Consider the following 13,015-nt stretch of genomic DNA (forward strand, 5'->3'; position numbering starts at 1 on the left):
TAAACGTTGGTATTTTGCCACTACATTCTCTATTTAGCAGTGTTTCATCTATAGTCATGGGGATATCTTATGTCCATGACACTAGAGTCATCTATCCTAAGTAAAAGCCTAAGAAGCAGTTTAGTCATCTAATTTTACATTATCGAGACCGCAAATGACTCAAGCTATTTGTACAATATCGATGGGAAATATTATCGTGATCAACGTTTGCTCAATGCGTTCGTGTGTTTGAGTAACACACATTTAGAGACAACAACATCCCTACCAATTTTGATAAATGCATTGCTAGAAGTGTATATGTCAATTTAAGGCAAATATGTTAAACAATAGGCTTCTTGTCATTGATATGTATTACAACAAATTAAATGATCTAATTGCGACAGCCACGTATAAAAAAGTTAGGCCATTATTTGGAGATTATAAGAAAGAAGCATAGGAAGGTAGCCTAAATAATAATTGATTGTCATTTCACTCGGTTTCCCCAATGGGAACACCCTGCGCTCCCCCTGTGCGCAAACGCCATGTCTATGTCTATGGGCACAAGCACTGTTCATGACAAATCAACATCTTGAACCCCATTGAAAACCTGTGGTTTGAGTTGAAGAGGTCAGTCCATTAGAGCAGACGAAAGATATCAAGTATCTGGAAAGATTATGTCTGGAGGAATTGTCTAAGATCCATCCCAACGTGTTCTCCAATCTCATAAAACATTTTACAAAAAGGCTGTGTTATTATCCTCGCAAGGGGAGGGTGCTAGAGTATTGAAAGCAGGAGTGTTAGTCTTTTTCGCTCTTCTTTTTCAAGGGTGCCAATAATGATGGATCTGGCTTATTGCCAATGATATCTCTCGATGTCTGAAAGGGGGCGCTGTTTTAAAGCCACCGCACAGTCATTTTGGTACTCCCCTCCATTGTAAAAAAAAAAAAAAATGCATTTATTAATGTCTACATTCGTTTTTGACAAGTCTGTTCGACAGACACCTTAATGCATACTTTTATACTATATTAAGTGAACGTAACATGATTTTATTTCATGTATATAAAACATATTTCTTAAGAAAAACACATTTGAGAATGCTAATGATACTTTGCCCACTGCAAAAAATGAAATATTTAAATACATGGAATTTTCTAATTTTATTGACATACTGTTGTATTCCTTTCATTCCTATGGAGGACTGCTCCTTCTGGGGAGTGCCAATATGGCGGCCGGTGGCTTCAAAGCCTCTCATTGGCCATTACATAGCATCAACAATCCAGGTTATCATTGGTTATTGTTTTGTAATGTTTGTGTGAATGTTTTATGAAATCCAATAATACAAATCTATAAAAAAAGATATATTTGTAAGTCTGAGATAGACTCTATTAAATAGACCACTCTCCTACTTCTCAGCCAGTGATGCCAATTTAGCAATTTTGTTGCTAGATTTAGCAACTTTTTTTCAAACAGCACCTAGCAACACATTTAGGTACGTTTAAAAATGTATTTAGAACTTTTAGCAACTTTTGAAAAGTGACTCAAACGCTAAAATGCACGCATTTTCCCGATAAATTACACAAAAACGATTTTCTCTGTCACACACTCAGTCACAACACACGTGCCTGGCTGCAAAAGTGCATTGTGAGTGACGTCAGCAGCAGGCGCTCAGCTGGTGCACAGCCAGCAGCAATTTCAGCTAATTTCAAATCATTGTTGGCAGACTGCAGCAGCAGTGGTACGGGTTCTACGAGCCGAACCCAATGAAGATAGTTGGTCACGAATGTTTGATCTTGAACAGAATTTACAACATCAATCAACATGCCTTAATCAAAAATATACCGCCAGAAGTACAGAAAAGAGTGAGAGTCTGTACCTAAAAAAATGTCAAATCATATTTTTGGCCGAGATGGCCAGTCAATTTGTGTAACGTTATTGTGTATTCAACGTAATGACGCAGTTTTATGTTACCACACAACGCAATTGAGCAACTTTTAGCAACAAATCAACCTGCCGCTCTAGCAATTTACCGTGAAAATTAGTTGGCAACACTGCTCTCAGCTGCTGTTTAGTCACTCCATGACTCCGCCTTCCGCGTGTTCACGAGACGGTTCGAAGAAACGTAAATCTATTGTAACAGTAGGCTATTGCAAAAATACGCACAACACAAACAGGTTGTCTAGCAATTTCGTACTTTTTTCAGGAGGGGAGTTACATGCAGATATTTAGGGCAAGCTATATGTAGCCTACACAGCATATCATGCAAGTAAGTCACAGACAGATAGTCAATAGCGAATTTAATGTTTAAACTGTTTTTTTTGCATCTTTGCAAACATTGGCTAAACTGGAGGCATATTGTTAACTATATGGCAGCATAACTACAGAAATTACATCACCACACGAAACGCTAATAGTTTTTTCCCCAATGCAATGTGTAGACTGCTTGTGCTACGGCGATGTCCGTTACAACAGACAGACTGTTGTATGTAGACTTCATATACAGTGAGCTGCAAAAGTATTGGGACAGTGACGTTTTTTGTTGTTGTTTTGGCTCTGTAATCCAGCACTTTGGATTTGAAATTACACAATGTCTGTGAGGTTAAAGTGCTTAAAGTGCAGACGTCAGCTTTTCATTTGAGGGTATTTTCATCCATATCAGGTGAACGTTTAGAAATTACAGCACTTTTTGGACATAATCCCCCCCATTTTAGGGGACCAAAAAGTATTGGGCCAAATTCACTTCTATGTGCATTAAAGTAGTCAAGTGTAGTTGTATTTGGTCCCATATTCCTCGCACGCAATGATAACATCAAGCTTGTGACTCAACAAACGGGTTGGATGGGGGAACTATGTAACAAAACGTTTCTAAACGGTACACCTGAAATGAAAGCTGTCAGTCTGCACTCATTGTATTATTTACAATCCAAAACTACAAAAAATGTGTCACAGTCCCAATACTTTTGGAGCTCGCTGTATATTTTTGGAATGTTCGTTAAAATTGCAGCTGTTCAGAAATATGAGGCAGAGAGAAAAGGCTCTATCATCATATCGATCTAATCGGTTGAGGCTTCAGAAGAGGGTGAGTAAAGAGACAAACATGAATGTGTGTGAATAAAACATGTACAGTATGGGATATGGATCCTTAGATTTGAGAAATAAGTTTCCAGAAGGGAGGGGCGGGAGCAAAAACTGTTTTCGTAGCATTGGCCTATAAAGAAACTCCAGCACACTGGTGATCTTGATCCTCCACAACTGCACCAATCTGAAAACACCAAATATAATGACAGAAATCATATTAGATGATTTTGCTTCCACCTATCCAGCTGTTTCATTCAGATCAATGCAGAAGATGAAGGATAGGACACAAGGTCCGGGTGCCACTGTAGACTATTGGGACGCAGGCACTCTGTCAGATGGGCTGTAGTGTAGTGTGGGTGAAACAGGCTACAGATCTGTCTTCTTAGCACAAGCCATACTTGAGCATTCTAAAGAACTACACTGCCAACGAAATAGCGACATGTGTTCCCTCTGAAGTGGCACTCAGGGAGAACCGGCAAGCTGTGTGTGTGTGTGTGTGTGTGTGTGTGTGTGTGTGTGTGTGTGTGTGTGTGTGTGTGTGTGTGTGTGTGTGTGTGTGTGTGTGTGTGTGTGTGTGTGTGTGTGTGTGTGGAGGGAAGCACGATAGCATGTCTATACCATTTTTCCACCTTAAGTGTAACCCCCCTGTGATTCTTGCAGGTCCCTGCCCTCTGCTGGTGAATGTGCATTTTTACTTCAAGCCAAGAAAGCACATCTCCATCAAATACACTCTAACCCCTCACATGCCAAAATATACCTGAATTTAACACAGAACATGACATTTTCGTTTTTCAATGCTGTCATAGTGAGTAAAAGGCTGTAGTGTTGCCCTTGTGGAGTGTCTGACTATTTGACATTCACCTGGCTCATCAAAGTTCCTGAAGCTGCCTGTCATCATGGTTACACTGTTCTCTTCTCATTACCGTCTCAGTGATGAAAGTAATACGTGTGAGTTTCTGTCACATACACGCGCACACAGACACAAAAACACACACAGACACCTATGCACATGGAAAGCGCTAATTGTTTTACTTTACCCCTTTACGTTTTCTACATTTTATTATGTTAAAGGATTACTCTAATATTGATTAAATAAAATGTTTCCATAATGAATCTACACACAATACCCCAGAATGACAAAGCGAAAATCGTTTTTTTGAAATGTTAGCAAATGTATTTTAAAAAACAGAAATACCATATTTACGTAAGGGAAAGGGGAATACCTAGTCAGTTGTACAACTGAATGCATTCAACTGAAATGTGTCTTCCGTATTTAACCCAACCCCTCTGAATCAGAGAGGTGCGGGGGGCTGCCTTAATCGACATATAGAAGTTTGGAACCACCAAGACTCTTCCTAGAGCTGGCTGCCCTGCCAAACTGAGCAATTGGGGAAGAAGGGCCTTGGTCAGGGGGGTGACCAAGAACCCGATGGCCACAGCTCCAGAGTTCCTCTGTGGAGATGGAAGAACCATCCAGAAGGACAACCATCTATCTCAGCACTCCACCAATCAGGCCTTTATGGTTGAGTGGCCAGACGGAAGCCACTCCTCAGTAAAAGGCACATGACAGCCCACTTGGAGTTTGCCAAAAGGCACCTAAAGGACTCTCAGACCATGAGAAACAAGATTCTCTGGTCTGATGAAACCAAGATTGAACTATTTGGCCTGAATGCCAAGCGTCACGTCTGGAGGAAACCTGGCACCATCCCTATGGGGAAGCGTTGTGGCAGCATCATGCTGTGGGGATGTTTTTCAGTGGCAGGGACTGGGAGACTAGTCAAGATCGAGGGAAAGATGAACGGAGCAAAGTACAGAGATCTTTGCTGAAAACCTGCTCCAGAGTGCTCAGGACCTCCGACTGGGTCAAACGTTCACCTTCCAACAGGACAACAACCCTAAGCACACAGCCATTGCAGGAGTGGCTTCGGGACAAATCTCTGAATGTCCTTGAGTGGCCCAGACAGAGCCCAGACTTGAACCAGACCGAACATCTCTGGAGAAACCTGAAAATAGCTGTGCAGCGATGCACCCCATCTAACCTGACAGAGCTTGAGACGATCTGCAGAGAAGAATGGGAGAAACTCCCCAAATACAGGTGTGCCAAGCTTGTAGCGTCATACTCAAGTCTCGAGTCTGTAATCGCTGCCAAAGGTGCTTACTTATGTAAATGTGATAATACCGTTTTTTATGTTTAACATATTCGCAAAATATGGGGTATTGTGTTTAGTTTGATGAGGACAAAATCATTTATTCCATTTTAGAATAAGGCTGTAACACAACAAAATGTGGAAAAAGTGGAGGGGTCTGAATACTTTCCGAATGCGCTGTACACTTGCACTACGCACACACACGCACACACATGATCTCCCGATCAGCGATCACTCCATCGACAGACAAACCCAAGACTTCATCTTAGCATGGCTTTCCAAGAAGAACAAACTGGGGTTTCTCCCAAACACCATATTTTTAAGCCTTAATGCATCTAATCAAACTATTGATCAAGTGCTGATCTAAACCTGGACCTGCCATTCAAAGTGACTACAAGCATATGCAATAAATATATATTTTTTTAAATTGTCACAATATTACATTCCAGACACATTACATTCTACTCGAGTAGAAGAAGACAGTTGAAGTTGTCTGGGATGTCATATTGTGACAAATTCTTTAGTTGTTTATCAGGCTGGCAGGGCATCGGACTGACCTCATTGTGCTCCTTAAACAATGTCAGCTATGTGACTGAGGTGGAGCTCATGGCTCCTGTCCCCTCGTGACATCAAATCAAATTTTATTTGTCACATACACATGGTTAGCAGATGTTAATGCGAGTGTAGCGAAATGCTTGTGCTTCTAGTTCCGACAATGCAGTAATAACCAACAAGTAATCTAACTAACAATTCCAAAACTACTGTCTTATACACAGTGTAAGGGGATAAAGAATATGTACATAAGGATATATGAATGAGTGATGGTACAGAGCAGCATAGGCAAGATACAGTAGATGGTATCGAGTACAGTATATACATATGAGATGAGTATGTAAACAAAGTGGCATAGTTAAAGTGGCTAGTGATACATGTATTACATAAGGATGCAGTCGATGATATAGAGTACAGTATATACGTATGCATATGAGATGAATAATGTAGGGTAAGTAACATTATATAAGGTAGCATTGTTTAAAGTGGCTAGTGATATATTTACATAATTTCCCGTCAATTCCCATTATTAAAGTGGCTGGAGTTGAGTCAGTGTCAGTGTCAGTGTGTTGGCAGCAGCCACTCAATGTTAGTGGTGGCTGTTTAACAGTCTGATGGCCTTGAGATAGAAGCTGTTTTTCAGTCTCTCGGTCCCAGCTTTGATGCACCTGTACTGACCTCGCCTTCTGGATGATAGCGGGGTGAACAGGCAGTGGCTCGGGTGGTTGATGTCCTTGATGATCTTTATGGCCTTCCTGTAACATCGGGTGGTGTAGGTGTCCTGGAGGGCAGGTAGTTTGCCCCCGGTGATGCGTTGTGCAGACCTCACTACCCTCTGGAGAGCCTTACGGTTGAGGGCGGAGCAGTTGCCGTACCAGGCGGTGATACAGCCCGCCAGGATGCTCTTGATTGTGCATCTGTAGAAGTTTGTGAGTGCTTTTGGTGACAAGCCGAATTTCTTCCGCCTCCTGAGGTTGAAGAGGCGCTCCTGCGCCTTCTTCACGATGCTGTCTGTGTGAGTGGACCAATTCAGTTTGTCTGTGATGTGTATGCCGAGGAACTTAAAACTTGCTACCCTCTCCACTACTGTTCCATCGATGTGGATAGGGGGGTGTTCCCTCTGCTGTTTCCTGAAGTCCACAATCATCTCCTTAGTTTTGTTGACGTTGAGTGTGAGGTTATTTTCCTGACACCACACTGCGAGGGCCCTCACCTCCTCCCTGTAGGCCGTCTCGTCGTTGTTGGTAATCAAGCCTACCACTGTTGTGTCGTCCGCAAACTTGATGATTGAGTTGGAGGCGTGCGTGGCCACGCAGTCGTGGGTGAACAGGGAGTACAGGAGAGGGCTCAGAACGCACCCTTGTGGGGCCCCAGTGTTGAGGATCAGCGAAGGGGAGGAGATGTTGTTGCCTACCCTCACCACCTGGGGGCGGCCCGTCAGGAAGTCCAGTACCCAGTTGCACAGGGCGGGGTCGAGACCCAGGGTCTCGAGCTTGATGACGAGCTTGGAGGGTACTATGGTGTTGAATGCCGAGCTGTAGTCGATGAACAGCATTCTCACATTGGTATTCCTCTTGTCCAGATGGGTTAGGGCAGTGTGCAGTGTGATTGAGATTGCATCGTCTGTGGACCTATTTGGGCGGTAAGCAAATTGGAGTGGGTCTAGGATGTCAGGTAGGGTGGAGGTGATATGGTCCTTGACATTTGGCTGTGACTCTGCTAACGTTTTCATTAGAGGGCTAGTGGTGAATGTGAGTGCCTTGCAACAGCTCTGTGGTATTTAGGATTATATCATGCCATAGTACTCAGGGAGGGGATGTTGGGAGTTAGTTAGCCACTCAATACACTGTACATCTACTGCACTTCCTGATTATTCCAAGACTGTTAAAATAGTAATAACTGGATATTGAAAATTCTGAATTAATTGCCTAAATTGCCTTTGCTTTCGGTCAAATGTTGATTTATTTAAAACTGTTAATTTAGTCAGATGGTAATGTTTTCTGACTAACCTCCATTTTGACGGTGGACATGTGATCAGGTGATTGTTGGCATTTTTCTGCTTTACCAAATGAGGAGAGTTACAAACTACACACCAGTCAGAGTTACACTTAAACTACATATTTTTTATTAAGAGCTATGCAATAGCCCTTTTTGACTTTCAATGATGCGCTGTCTCTAATGAACCATTGAAAAGTACCCCCAGAAAGTACAAAGATCTTTTATAGCCAAGATACACCCCTCTCAACTTACATGACGAACCACAGATCTTAGGAAAAGTTCAGGTTAAGATGTGTATGAAAGATATTTATAAAACATAGCAGACAGTTAGTGCTTTGTCAACAGTTCTCATTGTAAAGACCAGTGTCTGGCCCCCTCCTACTCCAAACTGGAACCCGTCTCACCCTGGTACGGCATAGCACAAAAACATTACCTTTACTATCTGGAATGCTCTTTAGGCTTTATTACCCAAAGACATCGTAAATCTCCTCTGTCAGTGCTATCTCATAGAGTCCCATCCTCAGTGGAACACACACACAATACTATATTCTGTCGAATGTAACAACTATTCTAATGTAATACAAGCATTATAACAATCTTACAAGCATTAAAACATAATCTTGCAATTTTCCCCGACATTGTACAGGACAGAAATCCAGTAGGAGTCTAGGGGCTACACACACAAGCCAGAGTCAAAACTTCCAGAGTTACCTCTGACCTATTCAATAAACTGTCTCGAGTAAACAGTGCATTGAGATTTTTTTAAAGGCATGCGGGAAAACAGAGGAGGAAAATGAGTTCATATTAAGGGCTTTATAATTACTGACTCTATTTCCTCACCTATAGATAAGACTATTCACTATGGGGTCAGGGTGCAACGTTTTTCAGAAATGTTTATCAACATGGCCGCCACTGTTTTAAGATGGATAAGTTTAGATCTGTGTGTCTAGGCTGTAATAGTAGGAGAAATGTTGATTATTATTCTAAGACAACCATTTAAAAATGATAGTGTGTGTGTGTCCATCTCACAGATTTCGCTATATTAACATGAGTGCACACCAGATAAGTGACAATTGATTTGTAACAATGAAATGTAGCCAATACAACACATTTACATAAGTATATATTTACTAACTAACTGGTGCGGGGAATCTTCACTGTTTAACCACTAAAGAAGGTTACACAATTACATTCAATGTGGACATGTGTTCCTCTGGGCTTAATTTGATTAAACTCCAACCTGGTGAGTGACTGCTACTGTGTAAATTAAAGTTTATTATAGGGACAATGTCCATCGCCTGCCAAAGTCCAATCTGACCTTGTGTTATAGTGTTGAACCAGTTGGAGCCTCCGAACAGTAGATTTCTACTCCCTCAATGGTGCTACTTTGTCTCCATAAATCACAGGCAAGGGTGTGTGTATTCATTAGTTGCATTCCTTTGCAAAACAGCATTATGCAACAGACGAAAGGTTATGCAAAGGAATTAAACTGTTTACTGTCTCCTTTAGGTGTGATGGTGTGGGGGTGCTTTGCTGGTGACACTGTCTGTGATTTATTTAGATATCTTGTCTAGCATGGCTACCACAGCATTCGGCAGCGATACGCCATCCCATCTGGTTTGCGCTTAGTGGGACTATCACTTGTTTTACAACAGGACAATGACCCAACACCTCCAGGCTGTGTAAGGGCTATTTGACCAAGAAGGAGAGTGATGGAGTGCTGCATCAGATGAACTGGCCTCCACAATCAGCCGACCTCAACCCAATTGAGATGGTTTGGGATGAGTTGAACCGCAGAGTGAAGGAAAAGCAGCCAACAAGTGCTCAGCATACAGTATGTGGGAACTCCTTTAAGACTTTTGGAAAAGCATTCCTCATTAAGCTGGTTGAGAGAATGCCAAGAGTGTGCAAAGCTGTCATCAAGGCAAAGGGTGGCTACTTTGAAGAATCTAAACTATACAATATATTTGTATATTTGTTTAACACTATTTTGGTTACTACATGATTCCATATGTGTTATTTCCTAGTTTAGATGTCTTCACTATTATTCTACTATGTAAAAATAAATAAAAACTCTTGAATGAGTGTCCAAACTTTTGACGGGTACTGTACATGAATTTGTACAATACAAACTCTTGTTTTCATTTGGAGTAAAGGGTTTTTGTTGCAAAACGTTTTGCAACAGACTAAACGTTTTGCAATGGAATCTGACTAATGAATACACCCCAGATCAGTCCTCCCCATTGATGTGAATGCATTGTAGACACAGAAATCGGAATGGGTTACCTTCAGTATAGTATCACCACACAGGACAACATGACTGACAATGCAAAGATGGCAGCACACAGACCTACAAGGCATACTGTATAGTCTCTAGTCCGAGCAGGATGAGAAGGATACAGCAACTAAGAAGATTATAAGTGTTTTAACAAATTAAGGGGACTACGGAGGGTTCACCCAGTTGAAATAATGCCATAGGAGACCTTAGACAGTAGGGTCTCGTTGTAGACATGACAGAGTCTATGATGTCAGAGGGCTGGGCAGGGCCAGAAGGTGCAGTAGTTAGGATTCACTAGGCTGTATAGTACAGTAGGGTCCATGTGTAGACAGGACAGAGTCTGTGATGTCAGAGGGCTGGGCAGGGCCAGAAGGTGCAGTAGTTAGGGTTCACTAGGCTGTATAGTACAGTAGGGTCTATGTGTAGACAGGGCAGAGTCTGTGATGTCGGAGGGCTGGGCAGGGTCAGAAGGTGCAGTAGGCTGTCTGCTAAACAAGGATTACAGAGCAAGGGATATCTCCCTCTCTCTAATGCTCTCCCTCTGATGGTGGTGAAATGACAGTCTAGTTGATGGAATCTCATTTCTGGACAGAGAGAGGTAAGGACATTGTCTATTTGAAACTGATTTGTGGATTTGATTGTTGTGTAACTGCGGGACAATATGTTGAGACAGGGCTTGGAGAGCACTAATCCCTCCTGCTCTTGGAGGAGTAAAGCCTATTCAGGTTTGCATTAGCCAGTTGACCAACATGGCCCAGGCAGGGTTGCATTTCATTATGTGCTTGGTCTATTCTGAGTATATTTCCTCTTGTTTTAAAGAGACAAAAAATAAGTGTGAATGTAAGTGTTTAACCTATTCAATTAGGTGCTCTGATTACCACCAACATTCCGTTGTGTACTTAGTAGAGGCAAGAATGGAACGGATATCAAATATAACGTGTTTTGGTTATGTCATTTAGATGTTCACAGGAGCCCCCAGCATATTCTTCTACATTGAGTGGAGCGCAGGCACCCCCAAATTGTTGGGAGTCCAACAGCTATAAAGCTTACTAGCAACTCATTCATATAGGAACGTGGTGACGAACAGTTACTCAGAGCTGCTGAGGAAGGCATGCATCGTTGAACTCACTTCTTTAAATACTCTGGGGGATGTCTGTTATAGACCATGGGTTTGACACTTTTTATTTTTATTATTTATTTTTTATTTCACCTTTATTTAACCAGGTAGGCTAGTTGAGAACACCTTTATTTAACCAGGTAGGCTAGTTGAGAACACCTTTATTTAACCAGGTAGGCTAGTTGAGAACACCTTTATTTAACCAGGTAGGCTAGTTGAGAACACCTTTATTTAACCAGGTAGGCTAGTTGAGAACACCTTTATTTAACCAGGTAGGCTAGTTGAGAACACCTTTATTTAACCAGGTAGGCTAGTTGAGAACACCTTTATTTAACCAGGTAGGCTAGTTGAGAACACCTTTATTTAACCAGGTAGGCTAGTTGAGAACACCTTTATTTAACCAGGTAGGCTAGTTGAAAACAAGTTCTCATTTGCAACTGCGACCTGGCCAAGATAAAGCATAGCAGTGTGAACAGACAACAGAGAGTTACACATGGAGTAAACAATTAACAAGTAAACAATTAACAACACAGTAGAAAAAAAAGAGAGTCTATATACATTGTGTGCAAAAGGCATGAGGAGGTAGGCGAATAATTACAATTTTGCAGATTAACACTGGAGTGATAAATGATCAGATGGTCATGTACAGGTAGAGATATTGGTGTGCAAAAGAGCAGAAAAGTAAATAAATATAAACAGTATGGGGATGAGGTAGGTAAAATTGGGTGGGCTATTTACCGATAGACTATGTACAGCTGCAGCGATCGGTTAGCTGCTCAGATAGCAGATGTTTGAAGTTGGTGAGGGAGATAAAAGTCTTTGCAGGCTGGTGCTCCGTTTTGTCAACCACGCGTGCCCCAAAACCTTGAACAATACGATTGTGTGCATCGCGGTTGGTGCGTGAATATTACAGTAGGTCTCCCTTATTTGACCAACGTGTCCAGAAAAGGCGTTTCGATGTTGTCTCGTAAACAGATTCATGTTGTTGTAGTTTGTATAACTTTTAAACGAGAAGAAGTATGAATGTACTTAGCAGTGACATTCAAATATTTAATTTAGAACTAGTGTGCCAAATGCGCACACAGTCAAAATCCATTCATTGCCAGGTGGTCAAGTCTGGTGACAATTTCAAATTAAAACAATTTAAACGTAGTTACTCTTGCTGAGTAAGTCTTGTAGGATAAGTCCATGTTTTTGTCGGAGAAAAGGAGTCTGTGATAGACTATATATGCAAAAGTATGTGGACACCCCCTTCAAATGAGTGGATTTGACTTTTTCAGGCACACCTGTTGCTGACAGGTGTATAAAATCGAGCAAGCAGCCATGCAATCTCCATAAACAAACATTGGCAGTAGAATGGCCTTACTGAAGAACTCAGTGACTTTCAACATGGCACCTTCATGGGATGCCACCTTTCCAACAAGTCAGTTCATCAAATGTCTGCCCTGCTAGAGCTGCCCTGGTCAACTGTGCTGTTATTGTGATGTGGAAATGTATAGGCGCAACAACGGCTCAGCAGTGAAGTGGTAGGCCACACAAGCTTACAGAATGGGATTGCTAAGTGCTGAAGCATGTACCGCGTAAAAATGGTCTGTCCTCGGTTGCAACCGAGGAATCTGGGTTTGGCGGATGCCAGGAGAAGGCTACCTGCCCCAATGCATAGTTCCAACTGTAATGTTTGGTGTAGGAGGAACAATGTTCTGGGGCTGTTTTTAATTCCAGTGAAGGGAAATCTTAACACTACAGCATACAATGAAGATCAACAGTTTGGGGAAGGCCCTTTCCTGTTTCAGCAGGCCCTTTCCTGTTCCCCGTGCACAAAGCGATGTCCATACAGAAATGGTTTGTTGAGATCGGTGTGGGAAAACT

Source organism: Oncorhynchus kisutch, linkage group LG5, assembly GCF_002021735.2.
Source record: "Oncorhynchus kisutch isolate 150728-3 linkage group LG5, Okis_V2, whole genome shotgun sequence".
NCBI classification, from domain to species: domain Eukaryota; kingdom Metazoa; phylum Chordata; class Actinopteri; order Salmoniformes; family Salmonidae; genus Oncorhynchus; species Oncorhynchus kisutch.